Here is an 18,436-nt window from a genome sequence, read left to right on the forward strand (position 1 = left end):
AATGTTGATGAGCCTACTGCTTGTGGTATTCCCAGCCAGTCTCCCATGCAAGTACTAACCACGTCCGGTGGGCTTAACTTCAGTGAACGGACATGAACTGGCGTATTCTGCAATGGTTTGTCAGTAGGCTGAATATTCGTCGGAATTAGATGTAATTTAATACTTCGGCTAGGCAACAAATCCTGGGAAAAATTTGGTGTGTACAGTGAAATAAAAATGTTGATAAGCCTACTGCACGTGGTATTCCCAGCCGGTCTCCCATGCAAGTACTAACCATGCCCGGTGGGCTTAACTTCAGTGATCGGACGAGAACTGGTGTATTCTGCAATGGTTTGGCAGTAGGCTGAAAATACGTCGGAATTGGATGTCATTTAATGTTACGGCTAGGAAAAAAATCATAGGAAAAAGTTAGTATGTACGGTGGAATAAAAATGTTGATGAGCCTACTGCACGTGGTATTCCCAGCCGGTCTCCCACGCAAGTACTAACCACGCCCGATGCAGCTTAACTTCAGTGATCGGACGAGAACTGGTGTATTCTGCAATGGGTTGGCAGTAGGCTGAATATTCGTCGGAATTGGATGTCGTTTAATGCTTCGGCTATGCAAAAAACCCGCAAAAAAGTTAGTATGTGCGGTGGAATAAAAATGTTGATGAGCCTACTGCATGCGGTATTCTCAGCCGGTCTCCCATGCAAGTACTAACCACGTCTGGTGGGCTTAACTTCAATGATCGAACGAGAACTGGTGTATTCTGCAATGGTTTGTCAGTAGGTTGAATATTCGTCGGAATTGGATGTAATTTAATACTTCGGCTAGGCAACAAATCCTGGGAAAAATTTGGTGTGTACAGTGAAATAAAAATGTTGATAAGCCTACTGCACGTGGTATTCCCAGCCGGTCTCCCATGCAAGTACTAACCATGCCCGGTGGGCTTAACTTCAGTGATCGGACGAGAACTGGTGTATTCTGCAATGGTTTGGCAGTAGGCTGAAAATACGTCGGAATTGGATGTCATTTAATGTTACGGCTAGGAAAAAAATCATAGGAAAAAGTTAGTATGTACGGTGGAATAAAAATGTTTATGAGCCTACTGCACGTGGTATTCCCAGCCGGTCTCCCATGCAAGTACTAACCACGCCCGATGCAGCTTAACTTCAGTGATCGGACGAGAACTGGTGTATTCTGCAATGGGTTGGCAGTAGGCTGAATATTCGTCGGAATTGGATGTCGTTTAATGCTTCGGCTATGCAAAAAACCCGCAAAAAAGTTAGTATGTGCGGTGGAATAAAAATGTTGATGAGCCTACTGCATGCGGTATTCTCAGCCGGTCTCCCATGCAAGTACTAACCACGTCTGGTGGGCTTAACTTCAATGATCGAACGAGAACTGGTGTATTCTGCAATGGTTTGTCAGTAGGTTGAATATTCGTCGGAATTGGATGTAATTTAATAATTCGGCTAGGCAAAAAATCCCGGGAAAAAGTTAGTATGTATGGTGGAATACAAATGTTGATGAGCCTAATGCACGTGGTATTCCCAGCCGGTCTCCCTTGCAAGTACTAACCACGCCCGATGCAGCTTAACTTCAGTAATCGGACGTGAACTGGTGTATTCTGCAATGGTTTGGCAGTAGGCTGAATATTCGTCGGAATTGAATGTAATTTAATACTTCGGCTAGGCAACAAATCCCGGGAAAAAGTTTGTATGTACGGTGGAATAATAATGTTGATAAGCCTACTGCACGTGGTATTCCCAGCCGGTCTCCCATGCAAGTACTAACCATGCCTGATGCAGATTAACTTCAGTGATCGGACGAGAACTGGTGTATTCTGCATTGGTTTGGCAGTAGGCTGAATATTCGTCGCAATTGGACGTCATTTAATGCTTCGGCTAGGCAAAAATCATGGAAAAAAGTCAGTATGTATGGTGGAATAAAAATGTTGATGAGCCTACTGCACATGGTATTCTCAGCCAGTCTCCCATGCAAGTACTAACCACGGCCGATGCAGCTTAACTTCAGTGATCGTACGAGAACTGGTGTATTCTGCAATGGTTTGGCAGTAGGCTGAAAATACGTCGGAATTGGATGTCATTTAATGCTACGGCTAGGAAAAAAATCATAGGAAAAAGTTAGTATGTACGGTGGAATAAAAATGTCGATGAGCCTACTGCACGTGGTATTCCCAGCCGGTCTCCCATGCAAGTACTAACCACGCCCGATGCAGCTTAACTTCAGTGATCGGACGAGAACTGGTGTATTCTGCAATGGTTTGGCAGTAGGCGGAGTATACATAGGAATTGGATGTCATTTAATGCTACGGATAGGCAAAAATCATAGGAAAAAGTTAGTATGTAATGTGGAATAAAAATGTTGATGAGCCTACTACAAGTGGTATTCCCAGCCGGTCTCCCATGCAAGTACTAACCACGCCCGATGCAGCATAACTTCAGTGATCGGAAGAGAACTGGTGTATACTGCAATGGTTTGGCAGTAGGCTGAATATTGGTCAGAATTGGATTTAATTTAATACTTCGGCTAGGCAAAAAATCCCGGGAAAAAGTTAGTATGTACGGTGGAATAAAAATGTTGATAAGCCTACTGCACGTGGTATTCCCTGCCGGTTTCCCATGCAAGTACTAACCATGCCGAATGCAGATTAACTTCAGTAATCGGACGAGAACTGGTGTATTCTGCAATGGTTTGGCAGTAGGCTGAATATTTGTCGGAATTGAATGTAACTTAATACTTCGGCTAGGCAAAAAATCCCGGGAAAAAGTTTGCATGTACGGTGGAATAAATATGCTGATGAGCCTACTGCACGTGGTATTCCCAGTCGGTCTCCCATGCAAGTACTAACCACGCCTGATGCAGCTTAACTTCAATGAACGGACGAGAACTGGTGTATTCTGCAATGGTTTGTCAGTAGGCTGAATATTCGTCGGAATTGAATGTAATTTAATACTTCGGCTAGGCAACAAATCCTGGGAAAAATTTGGTGTGTACAGTGAAATAAAAATGTTGATAAGCCTACTGCACGTGGTATTCCCAGCCGGTCTCCCATGCAAGTACTAACCACGCCCGGTGGGCTTAACTTCAGTGATCGGACGAGAACTGGTGTATTCTGCAATGGTTTGGCAGTAGGCTGAATATTCGTCGGAATTAGATGTCGTTTAATGCTTCGGCTATGCAAAAAATCCAGCGAAAAAGTTAGTATGTACGGTGGAATAAAAATGTTGATGAGCCTACTGCTTGTGGTATTCTCAGCCAGTCTCCCATGCAAGTACTAACCACGTCCGGTGGGCTTAACTTCAGTGATCGGACGTGAACTGGCGTATTCTGCAATGGTTTGTCAGTAGGCTGAATATTCGTCGGAATTGGATGTAATTTAATACTTCGGCTAGGCAACAAATCCTGGGAAAAATTTGGTGTGTACAGTGAAATAAAAATGTTGATAAGCCTACTGCACGTGGTATTCCCAGCCGGTCTCCCATGCAAGTTCTAACCACGCCCGGTGGGCTTAACTTCAGTGATCGGACGAGAACTGGTGTATTCTGCAATGGTTTGGCAGTAGGCTGAATATTCGTCGGAATTAGATGTCGTTTAATGCTTCGGCTATGCAAAAAATCCAGCGAAAAAGTTAGTATGTACGGTGGAATAAAAATGTTGATGAGCCTACTGTTTGTGGTATTCTCAGCCAGTCTCCCATGCAAGTACTAACCACGTCCGGTGGGCTTAACTTCAGTGATCGGACGTGAACTAGCGTATTCTGCAATGGTTTGTCAGTAGGCTGAATATTCGTCGGAATTGGATGTAATTTAATACTTCGGCTAGGCAAAAAATACCGGGAAAACGTTAGTATGTACGGTGGAATAAAAATGTTGATAAGCCTACTGCACGTGGTATTCCCAGCCGGTCTCCCATGCAAGTACTAACCATGCCCGATGCAGATTAACTTCAGTGATCGGACGAGAACTGGTGTATTCTGCATTGGTTTGGCAGTAGGCTGAATATTCGTCGGAATTGGATGTCATTTAATGCTACGGCTAGGAAAAAAATCATAGGAAAAAGTTAGTATGTACGGTGGAATAAAAATGTTGATGAGCCTAATGCACGTGGTATTCCCAGCCGGTCTCCCTTGCTAGTACTAACCACGCCCGATGCAGATTAACTTCAGTGATCGGAGGAGAACTGGTGTATTCTGCATTGGTTTGGCAGTAGTCTGAATATTCGTTGCAATTGGAGGTCATTTATTGCTTCGGCTAGGTAAAAAATTATGGGAAAATGTTAGTATGTAATGTGGAATAAAAATGTTGATGAGCCTACTGCACGTGGTATTCCCTGCCGGTCTCCCATGCAAGTACTAACCATGCACGATGCAGATTAACTTCAGTGATCGGACGAGAACTGGTGTATTCTGCATTGGTTTGGCAGTATGATGAATATTCGTCGCAATTGGATGTCATTTAATGCTATGCTAGGCAAAAAATCATGGAAAAAAGTTAGTATGTACGATGGAATAAAAATGGGTTGGCAGTAGGCTGAATATTCGTCGGAATTGAATGTCGTTTAATGCTTCGGCTATGCAAAAAATCCCGGGAAAAAGTTAGTATGTACGGTGGAATAAAAATGTTGATGTGCCTACTGCACGTGGTATTCCCAGCCGGTCTACCATGCAAGTACTAAACACGCCCGATGCAGCTTAACTTCAGTGATCGGACGAGAACTTTTGTGTTCTGCAATGGTTTGGCAGTAGGCTGAGCATTCGACAGAATTGGATGTCGTTTAACGCTTTGGCTAGGCAAAAAATCCCGGGAAAAGTTGGTATGTACGGTGGAATAAAACTGTTGATAAGCATACTGCATGTGGTATTCCCAGCCGGTCTCCCATGCAAGTACTAACCACACCCGATGCAGCTTAACTTCAGTGATCGGACGAGAAATGGTGTATTCTGCAATGTTTGTCAGTAGGCTGAATATTCGTCGGAATTGGATGTCATTTAATGCTTCGGCTATGCAAAAAATCCCGCGAAAATGTTAGTATGTACGGTGGAATAAAAATGTTGATGAGCCTACTGCATGCGATATTCTCATCCGGTCTCCCATGCAAGTACTAACCATGTCAGGTGGGCTTAACTTCAATGATCGGACGAGAACTGGTGTATTCTGCAATGGTTTGTCAGTAGGTTGAATATTCGTCGGAATTGGATGTAATTTAATACTTCGGCTAGGCAAACAATCCCGGGAAAAAGTTAGTATGTACGGTGGAATAAAAATGTTGATGAGCCTAATGCACGTGGTATTCTCAGCCGGTCTCCCATGCAAGTACTAACCACGCCCGATGCAGCTTAACTTCAGTGATCGGACGAGAACTGGTGTATTCTGCAATGGGTTGGCAGTAGGCTGAATATTCGTCGGAATTGGATGTCGTTTAATGCTTCGGCTAGGCAAAAAATCCCGCGAAAAATTTAGTATGTACGGTGGAATAAAAATGTTGATGAGCCTACTGCACGTGGTATTCCCAGCCGGTCTACCATGCAAGTACTAACCACGCCCGATGCAGCTTAATTTCAGTGATCGGACGAGAACTTTTGTGTTCTGCAATGGTTTGGCAGTAGGCTGAGCATTCGTCAGAATTGGATGTCGTTTAACGCTTCGGCTAGGCAAAAAATCCCGGGAAAAGTTGGTATGTACGGTGGAATAAAAATGTTGATAAGCCTACTGCACGTGGTATTCCCAGCCGGTCTCCCATGCAAGTACTAACCACGCCCGATGCAGCCTAACTACATTGATCGGACGAGAACTGTTGTATTCTGCAATGGTTTGTCAGTAGGCTGAATATTCGTCGGAATTGGATGTCGTTTAATGCTTCAGCTATGCAAAAAATCCCGCGAAAATGTTAGTATGTACGGTGGAATAAAAATGTTGATGAGCGTACTGCATGCGGTATTCTCATCCGGTCTCCCATGCAAGTACTAACCATGTCTGGTGGGCTTAACTTCAATGATCGGACGAGAACTGGTGTATTCTGCAATGGCTTGTCAGTAGGCTGAATATTCGTCGGAATTGGATGTAATTTAATACTTCGGCTAGGCAAAAAATCCCGGGAAAAATTTAGTATGTACGGTGGATTAAAAATGTTGATGAGCCTACTGCACGTGGTATTCCCAGCCGGTCTACCATGCAAGTACTAACCACGCCCGATGCAGCTTAACTTCAGTGATCGGACAGAGAACTGGTGTATTCTGCAATGGTTTGTCAGTAGGCTGAATATTCGTCAGAATTGGATGTAACTTAATACTTCGGCTAGGCAAAAAATCCCGGGAAAAAGTTAGTATGTACGGTGGAATAAAAATGTTGATGTGCCTACTGCACGTGGTATTCCCAGCCGGTCTACCATGCAAGTACTAACCACGCCCGATGCAGCTTAATTTCAGTGATCGGACGAGAACTTTTGTGTTCTGCAATGGTTTGGCAGTAGGCTGAGCATTCGTCAGAATTGGATGTCGTTTAACGCTTCGGCTAGGCAAAAAATCCCGGGAAAAGTTGGTATGTACGGTGGAATAAAAATGTTGATGAGCCTAATGCACGTGGTATTCCCAGCCGGTCTCTCTTGCAAGTACTAACCACGCTCGATGCAGCTTAACTTCAGTGATCGGACGTGAACTGGTGTATTCTGCATTGGTTTGGCAGTAGGCTGAATATTCGTTGCAATTGGATGTCATTTATTGCTTCGGCTAGGCAAAAAATCATGGGAAAATGTTAGTATGTAATGTGGAATAAAAATGTTGATGAGCCTACTGCACGTGGTATTCCCAGCCGGTCTCCCATGCAAGTACTAACCACGCCCGATGCAGTTTAACTTCAGTGATCGGACGAGAACTGGTGTAATCTGCAATGGGTTGGCAGTAGGCTGAATTTTTGTCGGAATTGGATGTCGTTTAATGCTTCGGCTATGCAAAAAATCCCGCGAAAAATTTGGTATGTACGGTGAAATAAAAATGTTGATAAGCCTACTGCACGTGGTATTCCCTGCCGGTCTCACATGCAATTACTAACCACGCCAGATGCAGCTTAACTTCAGTGATCGGACGAGAACTGGTGTCTTCTGCAATGGTTTGGCAGTATGCTGAATATTCGTCGCAATTGGATGTCATTTAATGCTTCGGCTAGGCAAAAAATCATGGAAAAAGTTAGTATGTACGGTGGAATAAAAATGTCCATCAGCACGTGGTATTCCCAGCCGGTCTACCATGCAAGTACTAACCACGCCCAATGCAGCTTAACTTCAGTGATCGGACGAGAACTGGTGTATTCTGCAATGGTTTGGCAGTAGGCTGAATATTCGTCGGAATTGAATGTCATTTAATGCTACGGCTATGCAAAAAATCCCGCGAAAAAGTTAGTATGTACGATGGAATAAAAATGTTGATGAGCCTACTGCTTGTGGTATTATCAGCCGGTCTCCCATGCAAGTACTAACCACGTCCGGTGGGCTTAACTTCAGTGATTGGACGAGAACTGGTGTATTCTGCAATGGCTTGTCAGTAGGCTGAATATTCGTCGGAATTGGATGTAATTTAATACTTCGGCTAGGCAAAAAATCCCGGGAAAAAGTTAGTATGTACGGTGGATTAAAAATGTTGATGAGCCTACTGCACGTGGTATTCCCAGCCAGTCTACCATGCAAGTACTAACCACGCCCGATGCAGCTTAACTTCGGTGATCGGACGAGAACTGGTGTGTTCTGCAATGGTTTGGCAGTAAGCTGAGCATTCGTCAGAATTGGATGTCGTTTAATGCTTCGGCGAGGCAAAAAATCCGGGAAAAGTTGGTATGTACGGTGGAATAAAAATGTTGATAAGCCAACTGCACGTGGTATACCCAGCCAGTCTCCCATGCAAGTACTAACCACGCCCGATGCAGCTTAACTTCAGTGATCGGACTAGAACTGGTGTATTCTGCAATGGTTTGGCAGTAGGCTGAATATTCGTCGCAATTGGATGTCATTTAATGCTTCGGCTAGGCAAAAAATCATAGGAAAAAGTTAGTATGTAATGTGGAATAAAAAAGTTCATCAGCCTACTGCACGTGGTATTCCCAGCCGGTCTCCCATGCAAGTACTAACCATGTACGATGCAGATTAACTTCAGTGATTGGACGAGAACTGGTGTATTCTGCAATGGTTTGGCAGTATGCTGAATATTCGTCGCAATTGGATGTCATTTAATGCTTCGGCTAGGCAAAAAATCATGGAAAAAAGTTAGTATGTACGGTGGAATAAAAATGTTGATGAGCCTACTGCACGTGGTATTCCCAGCCAGTCTCCCATGCAAGTACTAACTACGCCCGATGCAGCTTAACTGCAGTGATCAGACGAGAACTGGTGTATTCTGCAATGGGTTGGCAGTAGGCAGAATATTCGTCGGAATTGGATGTCGTTTAATGCTTCGGCTATGCAAAAAATCCGGCGAAAAAGTTAGTATGTACGGTGGAATAAAAATGTAGATGAGCCTACTGCACGTGGTATTCCCAGCCGGTCTACCATGCAAGTACTAACCACGCCCAATGCAGCTTAACTTCAGTGATCGGACGAGAACTGGTGTATTCTGCAATGAGTTGGCAGTAGGCTGAATATTTGTCGGAATTGGATGTCATTTAATGCTTCGGCTAGGCAAAAAATCCCGCGAACAAGTTAGTATGTACGGTAGAATAAAAATGTTGATAAGCCTACTACATGTGGTATTCTCAGCCGGTCTCCCATGCAAGTACGAACCACGCCCGATGCAGCTTAACTTCAGTGATCGGACGAGAACTGGTGTGTTCTGCAATGGTTTGGCAGTAGGCTGAATATTCGTCCGTATTGTATGTCATTTAATGCTTCGTCTAAGCAAAAAATCATGGGAAAATGTTAGTATGTAATGTGGAATAAAAATGTTGATGAGCCTACTGCACGTGGTATTCCCAGCCGGTCTCCCATGCATGTACTAACCACGCCCGATGCACCTTAACTTCAGTGATCGGACGAGAACTGCTGTATTCTGCAATGGGTTGGCAGTAGGCTGAATATTCGTCGGAATTGGATGTCGTTTAATGCTTCGGCTAGGCAAAAAATCCCGGGAAAAAGTTAGTATGTACGGTGGAATAAAAATATTGATGAGCCTACTGCACGTGGTATTCCCAGCCGGTCTACCATGCAAGTACTAACCACGCCCGATGCAGCTTAACTTCAGTGATCGGACGAGAAGTGGTGTATTCTGCAATGGTTTGGCAGTAGGCTGAATATTCGTCGCAATTGGATGTCATTTAATGCTTCGGCTAGGCAAAAAATCATAGGAAAAAAGTTAGTATGTACGGTGGAATAAAAATGTTGATGAGCCTACTGCACGTGGTATTCCCAGCTAGTCTCCCATGCAAGTACTAACTACGCCCGATGCAGCTTAACTTCAGTGATCGGACGAGAAATGGTGTATTCTGCAATGTGTTGGCAGTAGGCTGAATATTCGTCGGAATTGGATGTCGTTTAATGCTTCGGCTATGCAAAAAATCCCGCGAAAACGTTAGTATGTACGGTGGAATAAGAATGTTGATGAGCCTACTGCACGTGGTATTCCCAGCCGGTCTACCATGCAAGTACTAACCACGCCCGATGCAGCTTAACTTCAGTGATCGGACGAGAACTGGTGTATTCTGCAATAAGTTGGCAGTAGGCTGAATATTTGTCGGAATTGGATGTCGTTTAATGCTTCGGCTAGGCAAAAAATCCCGCGAACAAGTTAGTATGTACGGTGGAATAAAAATGTTGATGAGCCTACTGCATGTGGTATTCTCAGCCGGTCTCCCATGCAAGTACGAACCCCGCCCGATGCAGCTTAACTTCAGAGATCGGACGAGAACTGGTGTGTTCTGCAATGGTTTGGCAGTAGGCTGAATATTCGTCGGAATTGGATGTCGTTTAATGCTTCGGCTGTGCAAAAAATCCCGCGAAAAATTTGGTATGTACGGTGAAATAAAAATGTTGATAAGCCTACTGCATGTGGTATTCCCAGCCGGTCTACCATGCAAGTACTAACCACGACCGATGCAGCTTAACTTCAGTGATCGGACGAGAACTGGTGTATTCTGCATTGGTTTGGCAGTATGCTGAATATTTGTTGCAATTGGATGTCATTTAATGCTTCGGCTTGGCAAAAAATCATGGAAAAAAGTTAGTATGTACGGTGGAATAAAAATGTCCATAAGCACATGGTATTCCCAGCCGGTCTCCCATGCAAGTACTAACCACACCCGATGCAGCTTAACTTCAGTGATCGGACGAGAACTGGTGTATTCTGCAATGGGTTGGCAGTAGGCTGAATATTCGTCGGAATTGGATGTCGTTTAATGCTTCGGCTATGCAAAAAACCCGCAAAAAAGTTAGTATGTGCGGTGGAATAAAAATGTTGATGAGCCTACTGCATGCGGTATTCTCAGCCGGTCTCCCATGCAAGTACTAACCACGTCTGGTGGGCTTAACTTCAATGATCGAACGAGAACTGGTGTATTCTGCAATGGTTTGTCAGTAGGTTGAATATTCGTCGGAATTGGATGTAATTTAATAATTCGGCTAGGCAAAAAATCCCGGGAAAAAGTTAGTATGTATGGTGGAATACAAATGTTGATGAGCCTAATGCACGTGGTATTCCCAGCCGGTCTCCCTTGCAAGTACTAACCACGCCCGATGCAGCTTAACTTCAGTAATCGGACGTGAACTGGTGTATTCTGCAATGGTTTGGCAGTAGGCTGAATATTCGTCGGAATTGAATGTAATTTAATACTTCGGCTAGGCAACAAATCCCGGGAAAAAGTTTGTATGTACGGTGGAATAATAATGTTGATAAGCCTACTGCACGTGGTATTCCCAGCCGGTCTCCCATGCAAGTACTAACCATGCCTGATGCAGATTAACTTCAGTGATCGGACGAGAACTGGTGTATTCTGCATTGGTTTGGCAGTAGGCTGAATATTCGTCGCAATTGGACGTCATTTAATGCTTCGGCTAGGCAAAAATCATGGAAAAAAGTCAGTATGTACGGTGGAATAAAAATGTTGATGAGCCTACTGCACATGGTATTCTCAGCCAGTCTCCCATGCAAGTACTAACCACGGCCGATGCAGCTTAACTTCAGTGATCGTACGAGAACTGGTGTATTCTGCAATGGTTTGGCAGTAGGCTGAAAATACGTCGGAATTGGATGTCATTTAATGCTACGGCTAGGAAAAAAATCATAGGAAAAAGTTAGTATGTACGGTGGAATAAAAATGTCGATGAGCCTACTGCACGTGGTATTCCCAGCCGGTCTCCCATGCAAGTACTAACCACGCCCGATGCAGCTTAACTTCAGTGATCGGACGAGAACTGGTGTATTCTGCAATGGTTTGGCAGTAGGCGGAGTATACATAGGAATTGGATGTCATTTAATGCTACGGATAGGCAAAAATCATAGGAAAAAGTTAGTATGTAATGTGGAATAAAAATGTTGATGAGCCTACTACAAGTGGTATTCCCAGCCGGTCTCCCATGCAAGTACTAACCACGCCCGATGCAGCATAACTTCAGTGATCGGAAGAGAACTGGTGTATACTGCAATGGTTTGGCAGTAGGCTGAATATTGGTCAGAATTGGATTTAATTTAATACTTCGGCTAGGCAAAAAATCCCGGGAAAAAGTTAGTATGTACGGTGGAATAAAAATGTTGATAAGCCTACTGCACGTGGTATTCCCTGCCGGTTTCCCATGCAAGTACTAACCATGCCGAATGCAGATTAACTTCAGTAATCGGACGAGAACTGGTGTATTCTGCAATGGTTTGGCAGTAGGCTGAATATTTGTCGGAATTGAATGTAACTTAATACTTCGGCTAGGCAAAAAATCCCGGGAAAAAGTTTGCATGTACGGTGGAATAAATATGCTGATGAGCCTACTGCACGTGGTATTCCCAGTCGGTCTCCCATGCAAGTACTAACCACGCCTGATGCAGCTTAACTTCAATGAACGGACGAGAACTGGTGTATTCTGCAATGGTTTGTCAGTAGGCTGAATATTCGTCGGAATTGAATGTAATTTAATACTTCGGCTAGGCAACAAATCCTGGGAAAAATTTGGTGTGTACAGTGAAATAAAAATGTTGATAAGCCTACTGCACGTGGTATTCCCAGCCGGTCTCCCATGCAAGTACTAACCACGCCCGGTGGGCTTAACTTCAGTGATCGGACGAGAACTGGTGTATTCTGCAATGGTTTGGCAGTAGGCTGAATATTCGTCGGAATTAGATGTCGTTTAATGCTTCGGCTATGCAAAAAATCCAGCGAAAAAGTTAGTATGTACGGTGGAATAAAAATGTTGATGAGCCTACTGCTTGTGGTATTCTCAGCCAGTCTCCCATGCAAGTACTAACCACGTCCGGTGGGCTTAACTTCAGTGATCGGACGTGAACTGGCGTATTCTGCAATGGTTTGTCAGTAGGCTGAATATTCGTCGGAATTGGATGTAATTTAATACTTCGGCTAGGCAACAAATCCTGGGAAAAATTTGGTGTGTACAGTGAAATAAAAATGTTGATAAGCCTACTGCACGTGGTATTCCCAGCCGGTCTCCCATGCAAGTTCTAACCACGCCCGGTGGGCTTAACTTCAGTGATCGGACGAGAACTGGTGTATTCTGCAATGGTTTGGCAGTAGGCTGAATATTCGTCGGAATTAGATGTCGTTTAATGCTTCGGCTATGCAAAAAATCCAGCGAAAAAGTTAGTATGTACGGTGGAATAAAAATGTTGATGAGCCTACTGTTTGTGGTATTCTCAGCCAGTCTCCCATGCAAGTACTAACCACGTCCGGTGGGCTTAACTTCAGTGATCGGACGTGAACTAGCGTATTCTGCAATGGTTTGTCAGTAGGCTGAATATTCGTCGGAATTGGATGTAATTTAATACTTCGGCTAGGCAAAAAATACCGGGAAAACGTTAGTATGTACGGTGGAATAAAAATGTTGATAAGCCTACTGCACGTGGTATTCCCAGCCGGTCTCCCATGCAAGTACTAACCATGCCCGATGCAGATTAACTTCAGTGATCGGACGAGAACTGGTGTATTCTGCATTGGTTTGGCAGTAGGCTGAATATTCGTCGGAATTGGATGTCATTTAATGCTACGGCTAGGAAAAAAATCATAGGAAAAAGTTAGTATGTACGGTGGAATAAAAATGTTGATGAGCCTAATGCACGTGGTATTCCCAGCCGGTCTCCCTTGCTAGTACTAACCACGCCCGATGCAGATTAACTTCAGTGATCGGAGGAGAACTGGTGTATTCTGCATTGGTTTGGCAGTAGTCTGAATATTCGTTGCAATTGGAGGTCATTTATTGCTTCGGCTAGGTAAAAAATTATGGGAAAATGTTAGTATGTAATGTGGAATAAAAATGTTGATGAGCCTACTGCACGTGGTATTCCCTGCCGGTCTCCCATGCAAGTACTAACCATGCACGATGCAGATTAACTTCAGTGATCGGACGAGAACTGGTGTATTCTGCATTGGTTTGGCAGTATGATGAATATTCGTCGCAATTGGATGTCATTTAATGCTATGCTAGGCAAAAAATCATGGAAAAAAGTTAGTATGTACGATGGAATAAAAATGGGTTGGCAGTAGGCTGAATATTCGTCGGAATTGAATGTCGTTTAATGCTTCGGCTATGCAAAAAATCCCGGGAAAAAGTTAGTATGTACGGTGGAATAAAAATGTTGATGTGCCTACTGCACGTGGTATTCCCAGCCGGTCTACCATGCAAGTACTAAACACGCCCGATGCAGCTTAACTTCAGTGATCGGACGAGAACTTTTGTGTTCTGCAATGGTTTGGCAGTAGGCTGAGCATTCGACAGAATTGGATGTCGTTTAACGCTTTGGCTAGGCAAAAAATCCCGGGAAAAGTTGGTATGTACGGTGGAATAAAACTGTTGATAAGCATACTGCATGTGGTATTCCCAGCCGGTCTCCCATGCAAGTACTAACCACACCCGATGCAGCTTAACTTCAGTGATCGGACGAGAAATGGTGTATTCTGCAATGTTTGTCAGTAGGCTGAATATTCGTCGGAATTGGATGTCATTTAATGCTTCGGCTATGCAAAAAATCCCGCGAAAATGTTAGTATGTACGGTGGAATAAAAATGTTGATGAGCCTACTGCATGCGATATTCTCATCCGGTCTCCCATGCAAGTACTAACCATGTCAGGTGGGCTTAACTTCAATGATCGGACGAGAACTGGTGTATTCTGCAATGGTTTGTCAGTAGGTTGAATATTCGTCGGAATTGGATGTAATTTAATACTTCGGCTAGGCAAACAATCCCGGGAAAAAGTTAGTATGTACGGTGGAATAAAAATGTTGATGAGCCTAATGCACGTGGTATTCTCAGCCGGTCTCCCATGCAAGTACTAACCACGCCCGATGCAGCTTAACTTCAGTGATCGGACGAGAACTGGTGTATTCTGCAATGGGTTGGCAGTAGGCTGAATATTCGTCGGAATTGGATGTCGTTTAATGCTTCGGCTAGGCAAAAAATCCCGCGAAAAATTTAGTATGTACGGTGGAATAAAAATGTTGATGAGCCTACTGCACGTGGTATTCCCAGCCGGTCTACCATGCAAGTACTAACCACGCCCGATGCAGCTTAATTTCAGTGATCGGACGAGAACTTTTGTGTTCTGCAATGGTTTGGCAGTAGGCTGAGCATTCGTCAGAATTGGATGTCGTTTAACGCTTCGGCTAGGCAAAAAATCCCGGGAAAAGTTGGTATGTACGGTGGAATAAAAATGTTGATAAGCCTACTGCACGTGGTATTCCCAGCCGGTCTCCCATGCAAGTACTAACCACGCCCGATGCAGCCTAACTACATTGATCGGACGAGAACTGTTGTATTCTGCAATGGTTTGTCAGTAGGCTGAATATTCGTCGGAATTGGATGTCGTTTAATGCTTCAGCTATGCAAAAAATCCCGCGAAAATGTTAGTATGTACGGTGGAATAAAAATGTTGATGAGCGTACTGCATGCGGTATTCTCATCCGGTCTCCCATGCAAGTACTAACCATGTCTGGTGGGCTTAACTTCAATGATCGGACGAGAACTGGTGTATTCTGCAATGGCTTGTCAGTAGGCTGAATATTCGTCGGAATTGGATGTAATTTAATACTTCGGCTAGGCAAAAAATCCCGGGAAAAATTTAGTATGTACGGTGGATTAAAAATGTTGATGAGCCTACTGCACGTGGTATTCCCAGCCGGTCTACCATGCAAGTACTAACCACGCCCGATGCAGCTTAACTTCAGTGATCGGACAGAGAACTGGTGTATTCTGCAATGGTTTGTCAGTAGGCTGAATATTCGTCAGAATTGGATGTAACTTAATACTTCGGCTAGGCAAAAAATCCCGGGAAAAAGTTAGTATGTACGGTGGAATAAAAATGTTGATGTGCCTACTGCACGTGGTATTCCCAGCCGGTCTACCATGCAAGTACTAACCACGCCCGATGCAGCTTAATTTCAGTGATCGGACGAGAACTTTTGTGTTCTGCAATGGTTTGGCAGTAGGCTGAGCATTCGTCAGAATTGGATGTCGTTTAACGCTTCGGCTAGGCAAAAAATCCCGGGAAAAGTTGGTATGTACGGTGGAATAAAAATGTTGATGAGCCTAATGCACGTGGTATTCCCAGCCGGTCTCTCTTGCAAGTACTAACCACGCTCGATGCAGCTTAACTTCAGTGATCGGACGTGAACTGGTGTATTCTGCATTGGTTTGGCAGTAGGCTGAATATTCGTTGCAATTGGATGTCATTTATTGCTTCGGCTAGGCAAAAAATCATGGGAAAATGTTAGTATGTAATGTGGAATAAAAATGTTGATGAGCCTACTGCACGTGGTATTCCCAGCCGGTCTCCCATGCAAGTACTAACCACGCCCGATGCAGTTTAACTTCAGTGATCGGACGAGAACTGGTGTAATCTGCAATGGGTTGGCAGTAGGCTGAATTTTTGTCGGAATTGGATGTCGTTTAATGCTTCGGCTATGCAAAAAATCCCGCGAAAAATTTGGTATGTACGGTGAAATAAAAATGTTGATAAGCCTACTGCACGTGGTATTCCCTGCCGGTCTCACATGCAATTACTAACCACGCCAGATGCAGCTTAACTTCAGTGATCGGACGAGAACTGGTGTCTTCTGCAATGGTTTGGCAGTATGCTGAATATTCGTCGCAATTGGATGTCATTTAATGCTTCGGCTAGGCAAAAAATCATGGAAAAAGTTAGTATGTACGGTGGAATAAAAATGTCCATCAGCACGTGGTATTCCCAGCCGGTCTACCATGCAAGTACTAACCACGCCCAATGCAGCTTAACTTCAGTGATCGGACGAGAACTGGTGTATTCTGCAATGGTTTGGCAGTAGGCTGAATATTCGTCGGAATTGAATGTCATTTAATGCTACGGCTATGCAAAAAATCCCGCGAAAAAGTTAGTATGTACGATGGAATAAAAATGTTGATGAGCCTACTGCTTGTGGTATTATCAGCCGGTCTCCCATGCAAGTACTAACCACGTCCGGTGGGCTTAACTTCAGTGATTGGACGAGAACTGGTGTATTCTGCAATGGCTTGTCAGTAGGCTGAATATTCGTCGGAATTGGATGTAATTTAATACTTCGGCTAGGCAAAAAATCCCGGGAAAAAGTTAGTATGTACGGTGGATTAAAAATGTTGATGAGCCTACTGCACGTGGTATTCCCAGCCAGTCTACCATGCAAGTACTAACCACGCCCGATGCAGCTTAACTTCGGTGATCGGACGAGAACTGGTGTGTTCTGCAATGGTTTGGCAGTAAGCTGAGCATTCGTCAGAATTGGATGTCGTTTAATGCTTCGGCGAGGCAAAAAATCCGGGAAAAGTTGGTATGTACGGTGGAATAAAAATGTTGATAAGCCAACTGCACGTGGTATACCCAGCCAGTCTCCCATGCAAGTACTAACCACGCCCGATGCAGCTTAACTTCAGTGATCGGACTAGAACTGGTGTATTCTGCAATGGTTTGGCAGTAGGCTGAATATTCGTCGCAATTGGATGTCATTTAATGCTTCGGCTAGGCAAAAAATCATAGGAAAAAGTTAGTATGTAATGTGGAATAAAAAAGTTCATCAGCCTACTGCACGTGGTATTCCCAGCCGGTCTCCCATGCAAGTACTAACCATGTACGATGCAGATTAACTTCAGTGATTGGACGAGAACTGGTGTATTCTGCAATGGTTTGGCAGTATGCTGAATATTCGTCGCAATTGGATGTCATTTAATGCTTCGGCTAGGCAAAAAATCATGGAAAAAAGTTAGTATGTACGGTGGAATAAAAATGTTGATGAGCCTACTGCACGTGGTATTCCCAGCCAGTCTCCCATGCAAGTACTAACTACGCCCGATGCAGCTTAACTGCAGTGATCAGACGAGAACTGGTGTATTCTGCAATGGGTTGGCAGTAGGCAGAATATTCGTCGGAATTGGATGTCGTTTAATGCTTCGGCTATGCAAAAAATCCGGCGAAAAAGTTAGTATGTACGGTGGAATAAAAATGTAGATGAGCCTACTGCACGTGGTATTCCCAGCCGGTCTACCATGCAAGTACTAACCACGCCCAATGCAGCTTAACTTCAGTGATCGGACGAGAACTGGTGTATTCTGCAATGAGTTGGCAGTAGGCTGAATATTTGTCGGAATTGGATGTCATTTAATGCTTCGGCTAGGCAAAAAATCCCGCGAACAAGTTAGTATGTACGGTAGAATAAAAATGTTGATAAGCCTACTACATGTGGTATTCTCAGCCGGTCTCCCATGCAAGTACGAACCACGCCCGATGCAGCTTAACTTCAGTGATCGGACGAGAACTGGTGTGTTCTGCAATGGTTTGGCAGTAGGCTGAATATTCGTCCGTATTGTATGTCATTTAATGCTTCGTCTAAGCAAAAAATCATGGGAAAATGTTAGTATGTAATGTGGAATAAAAATGTTGATGAGCCTACTGCACGTGGTATTCCCAGCCGGTCTCCCATGCATGTACTAACCACGCCCGATGCACCTTAACTTCAGTGATCGGACGAGAACTGCTGTATTCTGCAATGGGTTGGCAGTAGGCTGAATATTCGTCGGAATTGGATGTCGTTTAATGCTTCGGCTAGGCAAAAAATCCCGGGAAAAAGTTAGTATGTACGGTGGAATAAAAATATTGATGAGCCTACTGCACGTGGTATTCCCAGCCGGTCTACCATGCAAGTACTAACCACGCCCGATGCAGCTTAACTTCAGTGATCGGACGAGAAGTGGTGTATTCTGCAATGGTTTGGCAGTAGGCTGAATATTCGTCGCA

General features: G+C 44.1%; 2 non-coding genes and 68 pseudogenes across 2 annotated transcripts; all 70 read right to left on the reverse strand.

Moving 5' to 3' along the window:
* Positions 1-225: 225 nt before the first annotated feature.
* On the reverse strand, positions 226-344 carry LOC146749638 (5S ribosomal RNA; annotated as a pseudogene).
* Positions 345-440: 96 nt separating this feature from the next.
* LOC146749639 (5S ribosomal RNA) lies at positions 441-560 on the reverse strand (annotated as a pseudogene).
* A 310-nt stretch (positions 561-870) lies between these two features.
* LOC146749640 (5S ribosomal RNA) lies at positions 871-989 on the reverse strand (annotated as a pseudogene).
* Positions 990-1,085: 96 nt separating this feature from the next.
* On the reverse strand, positions 1,086-1,205 carry LOC146749641 (5S ribosomal RNA; annotated as a pseudogene).
* A 310-nt stretch (positions 1,206-1,515) lies between these two features.
* Positions 1,516-1,635, reverse strand: LOC146749642 (5S ribosomal RNA; annotated as a pseudogene).
* A 96-nt stretch (positions 1,636-1,731) lies between these two features.
* On the reverse strand, positions 1,732-1,851 carry LOC146749643 (5S ribosomal RNA; annotated as a pseudogene).
* A 95-nt stretch (positions 1,852-1,946) lies between these two features.
* LOC146749644 (5S ribosomal RNA) lies at positions 1,947-2,066 on the reverse strand (annotated as a pseudogene).
* Positions 2,067-2,162: 96 nt separating this feature from the next.
* On the reverse strand, positions 2,163-2,282 carry LOC146749645 (5S ribosomal RNA). Its single transcript, XR_014928836.1, has one exon. It is a non-coding gene; the product is annotated as a 5S ribosomal RNA (ribosomal RNA).
* A 95-nt stretch (positions 2,283-2,377) lies between these two features.
* On the reverse strand, positions 2,378-2,497 carry LOC146749646 (5S ribosomal RNA; annotated as a pseudogene).
* A 96-nt stretch (positions 2,498-2,593) lies between these two features.
* On the reverse strand, positions 2,594-2,713 carry LOC146749647 (5S ribosomal RNA; annotated as a pseudogene).
* A 96-nt stretch (positions 2,714-2,809) lies between these two features.
* Positions 2,810-2,929, reverse strand: LOC146749648 (5S ribosomal RNA; annotated as a pseudogene).
* A 96-nt stretch (positions 2,930-3,025) lies between these two features.
* LOC146749649 (5S ribosomal RNA) lies at positions 3,026-3,144 on the reverse strand (annotated as a pseudogene).
* A 311-nt stretch (positions 3,145-3,455) lies between these two features.
* Positions 3,456-3,574, reverse strand: LOC146749650 (5S ribosomal RNA; annotated as a pseudogene).
* A 311-nt stretch (positions 3,575-3,885) lies between these two features.
* Positions 3,886-4,005, reverse strand: LOC146749651 (5S ribosomal RNA; annotated as a pseudogene).
* A 96-nt stretch (positions 4,006-4,101) lies between these two features.
* Positions 4,102-4,221, reverse strand: LOC146749652 (5S ribosomal RNA; annotated as a pseudogene).
* Positions 4,222-4,317: 96 nt separating this feature from the next.
* On the reverse strand, positions 4,318-4,437 carry LOC146749653 (5S ribosomal RNA; annotated as a pseudogene).
* A 199-nt stretch (positions 4,438-4,636) lies between these two features.
* Positions 4,637-4,756, reverse strand: LOC146749654 (5S ribosomal RNA; annotated as a pseudogene).
* Positions 4,757-4,851: 95 nt separating this feature from the next.
* LOC146749655 (5S ribosomal RNA) lies at positions 4,852-4,970 on the reverse strand (annotated as a pseudogene).
* Positions 4,971-5,281: 311 nt separating this feature from the next.
* Positions 5,282-5,401, reverse strand: LOC146749656 (5S ribosomal RNA; annotated as a pseudogene).
* A 96-nt stretch (positions 5,402-5,497) lies between these two features.
* On the reverse strand, positions 5,498-5,617 carry LOC146749657 (5S ribosomal RNA; annotated as a pseudogene).
* Positions 5,618-5,712: 95 nt separating this feature from the next.
* Positions 5,713-5,832, reverse strand: LOC146749658 (5S ribosomal RNA; annotated as a pseudogene).
* A 311-nt stretch (positions 5,833-6,143) lies between these two features.
* On the reverse strand, positions 6,144-6,264 carry LOC146749659 (5S ribosomal RNA; annotated as a pseudogene).
* A 96-nt stretch (positions 6,265-6,360) lies between these two features.
* LOC146749660 (5S ribosomal RNA) lies at positions 6,361-6,480 on the reverse strand (annotated as a pseudogene).
* A 95-nt stretch (positions 6,481-6,575) lies between these two features.
* LOC146749661 (5S ribosomal RNA) lies at positions 6,576-6,695 on the reverse strand (annotated as a pseudogene).
* A 96-nt stretch (positions 6,696-6,791) lies between these two features.
* LOC146749662 (5S ribosomal RNA) lies at positions 6,792-6,911 on the reverse strand (annotated as a pseudogene).
* Positions 6,912-7,007: 96 nt separating this feature from the next.
* LOC146749663 (5S ribosomal RNA) lies at positions 7,008-7,127 on the reverse strand (annotated as a pseudogene).
* Positions 7,128-7,215: 88 nt separating this feature from the next.
* Positions 7,216-7,335, reverse strand: LOC146749664 (5S ribosomal RNA; annotated as a pseudogene).
* A 311-nt stretch (positions 7,336-7,646) lies between these two features.
* Positions 7,647-7,766, reverse strand: LOC146749665 (5S ribosomal RNA; annotated as a pseudogene).
* Positions 7,767-7,860: 94 nt separating this feature from the next.
* LOC146749666 (5S ribosomal RNA) lies at positions 7,861-7,980 on the reverse strand (annotated as a pseudogene).
* Positions 7,981-8,076: 96 nt separating this feature from the next.
* Positions 8,077-8,196, reverse strand: LOC146749667 (5S ribosomal RNA; annotated as a pseudogene).
* A 96-nt stretch (positions 8,197-8,292) lies between these two features.
* LOC146749668 (5S ribosomal RNA) lies at positions 8,293-8,412 on the reverse strand (annotated as a pseudogene).
* A 96-nt stretch (positions 8,413-8,508) lies between these two features.
* Positions 8,509-8,628, reverse strand: LOC146749669 (5S ribosomal RNA; annotated as a pseudogene).
* Positions 8,629-8,724: 96 nt separating this feature from the next.
* LOC146749670 (5S ribosomal RNA) lies at positions 8,725-8,844 on the reverse strand (annotated as a pseudogene).
* Positions 8,845-8,940: 96 nt separating this feature from the next.
* On the reverse strand, positions 8,941-9,060 carry LOC146749671 (5S ribosomal RNA; annotated as a pseudogene).
* Positions 9,061-9,156: 96 nt separating this feature from the next.
* On the reverse strand, positions 9,157-9,276 carry LOC146749672 (5S ribosomal RNA; annotated as a pseudogene).
* Positions 9,277-9,373: 97 nt separating this feature from the next.
* Positions 9,374-9,493, reverse strand: LOC146749673 (5S ribosomal RNA; annotated as a pseudogene).
* Positions 9,494-9,589: 96 nt separating this feature from the next.
* On the reverse strand, positions 9,590-9,709 carry LOC146749674 (5S ribosomal RNA; annotated as a pseudogene).
* A 96-nt stretch (positions 9,710-9,805) lies between these two features.
* On the reverse strand, positions 9,806-9,925 carry LOC146749675 (5S ribosomal RNA; annotated as a pseudogene).
* A 96-nt stretch (positions 9,926-10,021) lies between these two features.
* Positions 10,022-10,141, reverse strand: LOC146749676 (5S ribosomal RNA; annotated as a pseudogene).
* Positions 10,142-10,660: 519 nt separating this feature from the next.
* Positions 10,661-10,780, reverse strand: LOC146749677 (5S ribosomal RNA; annotated as a pseudogene).
* Positions 10,781-10,876: 96 nt separating this feature from the next.
* On the reverse strand, positions 10,877-10,996 carry LOC146749678 (5S ribosomal RNA; annotated as a pseudogene).
* Positions 10,997-11,091: 95 nt separating this feature from the next.
* On the reverse strand, positions 11,092-11,211 carry LOC146749679 (5S ribosomal RNA; annotated as a pseudogene).
* Positions 11,212-11,307: 96 nt separating this feature from the next.
* On the reverse strand, positions 11,308-11,427 carry LOC146749680 (5S ribosomal RNA). Its single transcript, XR_014928840.1, has one exon. It is a non-coding gene; the product is annotated as a 5S ribosomal RNA (ribosomal RNA).
* Positions 11,428-11,522: 95 nt separating this feature from the next.
* On the reverse strand, positions 11,523-11,642 carry LOC146749681 (5S ribosomal RNA; annotated as a pseudogene).
* Positions 11,643-11,738: 96 nt separating this feature from the next.
* On the reverse strand, positions 11,739-11,858 carry LOC146749682 (5S ribosomal RNA; annotated as a pseudogene).
* A 96-nt stretch (positions 11,859-11,954) lies between these two features.
* On the reverse strand, positions 11,955-12,074 carry LOC146749683 (5S ribosomal RNA; annotated as a pseudogene).
* A 96-nt stretch (positions 12,075-12,170) lies between these two features.
* LOC146749684 (5S ribosomal RNA) lies at positions 12,171-12,289 on the reverse strand (annotated as a pseudogene).
* Positions 12,290-12,600: 311 nt separating this feature from the next.
* On the reverse strand, positions 12,601-12,719 carry LOC146749685 (5S ribosomal RNA; annotated as a pseudogene).
* A 311-nt stretch (positions 12,720-13,030) lies between these two features.
* LOC146749686 (5S ribosomal RNA) lies at positions 13,031-13,150 on the reverse strand (annotated as a pseudogene).
* Positions 13,151-13,246: 96 nt separating this feature from the next.
* Positions 13,247-13,366, reverse strand: LOC146749687 (5S ribosomal RNA; annotated as a pseudogene).
* Positions 13,367-13,462: 96 nt separating this feature from the next.
* LOC146749688 (5S ribosomal RNA) lies at positions 13,463-13,582 on the reverse strand (annotated as a pseudogene).
* Positions 13,583-13,781: 199 nt separating this feature from the next.
* On the reverse strand, positions 13,782-13,901 carry LOC146749689 (5S ribosomal RNA; annotated as a pseudogene).
* Positions 13,902-13,996: 95 nt separating this feature from the next.
* On the reverse strand, positions 13,997-14,115 carry LOC146749690 (5S ribosomal RNA; annotated as a pseudogene).
* Positions 14,116-14,426: 311 nt separating this feature from the next.
* LOC146749691 (5S ribosomal RNA) lies at positions 14,427-14,546 on the reverse strand (annotated as a pseudogene).
* A 96-nt stretch (positions 14,547-14,642) lies between these two features.
* Positions 14,643-14,762, reverse strand: LOC146749692 (5S ribosomal RNA; annotated as a pseudogene).
* A 95-nt stretch (positions 14,763-14,857) lies between these two features.
* LOC146749693 (5S ribosomal RNA) lies at positions 14,858-14,977 on the reverse strand (annotated as a pseudogene).
* Positions 14,978-15,288: 311 nt separating this feature from the next.
* Positions 15,289-15,409, reverse strand: LOC146749694 (5S ribosomal RNA; annotated as a pseudogene).
* Positions 15,410-15,505: 96 nt separating this feature from the next.
* On the reverse strand, positions 15,506-15,625 carry LOC146749695 (5S ribosomal RNA; annotated as a pseudogene).
* A 95-nt stretch (positions 15,626-15,720) lies between these two features.
* LOC146749696 (5S ribosomal RNA) lies at positions 15,721-15,840 on the reverse strand (annotated as a pseudogene).
* A 96-nt stretch (positions 15,841-15,936) lies between these two features.
* On the reverse strand, positions 15,937-16,056 carry LOC146749697 (5S ribosomal RNA; annotated as a pseudogene).
* Positions 16,057-16,152: 96 nt separating this feature from the next.
* LOC146749698 (5S ribosomal RNA) lies at positions 16,153-16,272 on the reverse strand (annotated as a pseudogene).
* Positions 16,273-16,360: 88 nt separating this feature from the next.
* LOC146749699 (5S ribosomal RNA) lies at positions 16,361-16,480 on the reverse strand (annotated as a pseudogene).
* A 311-nt stretch (positions 16,481-16,791) lies between these two features.
* LOC146749700 (5S ribosomal RNA) lies at positions 16,792-16,911 on the reverse strand (annotated as a pseudogene).
* Positions 16,912-17,005: 94 nt separating this feature from the next.
* LOC146749701 (5S ribosomal RNA) lies at positions 17,006-17,125 on the reverse strand (annotated as a pseudogene).
* Positions 17,126-17,221: 96 nt separating this feature from the next.
* Positions 17,222-17,341, reverse strand: LOC146749702 (5S ribosomal RNA; annotated as a pseudogene).
* Positions 17,342-17,437: 96 nt separating this feature from the next.
* Positions 17,438-17,557, reverse strand: LOC146749703 (5S ribosomal RNA; annotated as a pseudogene).
* Positions 17,558-17,653: 96 nt separating this feature from the next.
* LOC146749704 (5S ribosomal RNA) lies at positions 17,654-17,773 on the reverse strand (annotated as a pseudogene).
* Positions 17,774-17,869: 96 nt separating this feature from the next.
* LOC146749705 (5S ribosomal RNA) lies at positions 17,870-17,989 on the reverse strand (annotated as a pseudogene).
* Positions 17,990-18,085: 96 nt separating this feature from the next.
* On the reverse strand, positions 18,086-18,205 carry LOC146749706 (5S ribosomal RNA; annotated as a pseudogene).
* Positions 18,206-18,301: 96 nt separating this feature from the next.
* LOC146749707 (5S ribosomal RNA) lies at positions 18,302-18,421 on the reverse strand (annotated as a pseudogene).
* Between the last annotated feature and the right edge of the window lie 15 nt (positions 18,422-18,436).

The sequence above is a fragment of the Saccoglossus kowalevskii genome, chromosome 2 (genome assembly GCF_978046115.1).
Source record: "Saccoglossus kowalevskii chromosome 2, keSacKowa6.1, whole genome shotgun sequence".
In the NCBI taxonomy this organism is placed as follows: domain Eukaryota; kingdom Metazoa; phylum Hemichordata; class Enteropneusta; family Harrimaniidae; genus Saccoglossus; species Saccoglossus kowalevskii.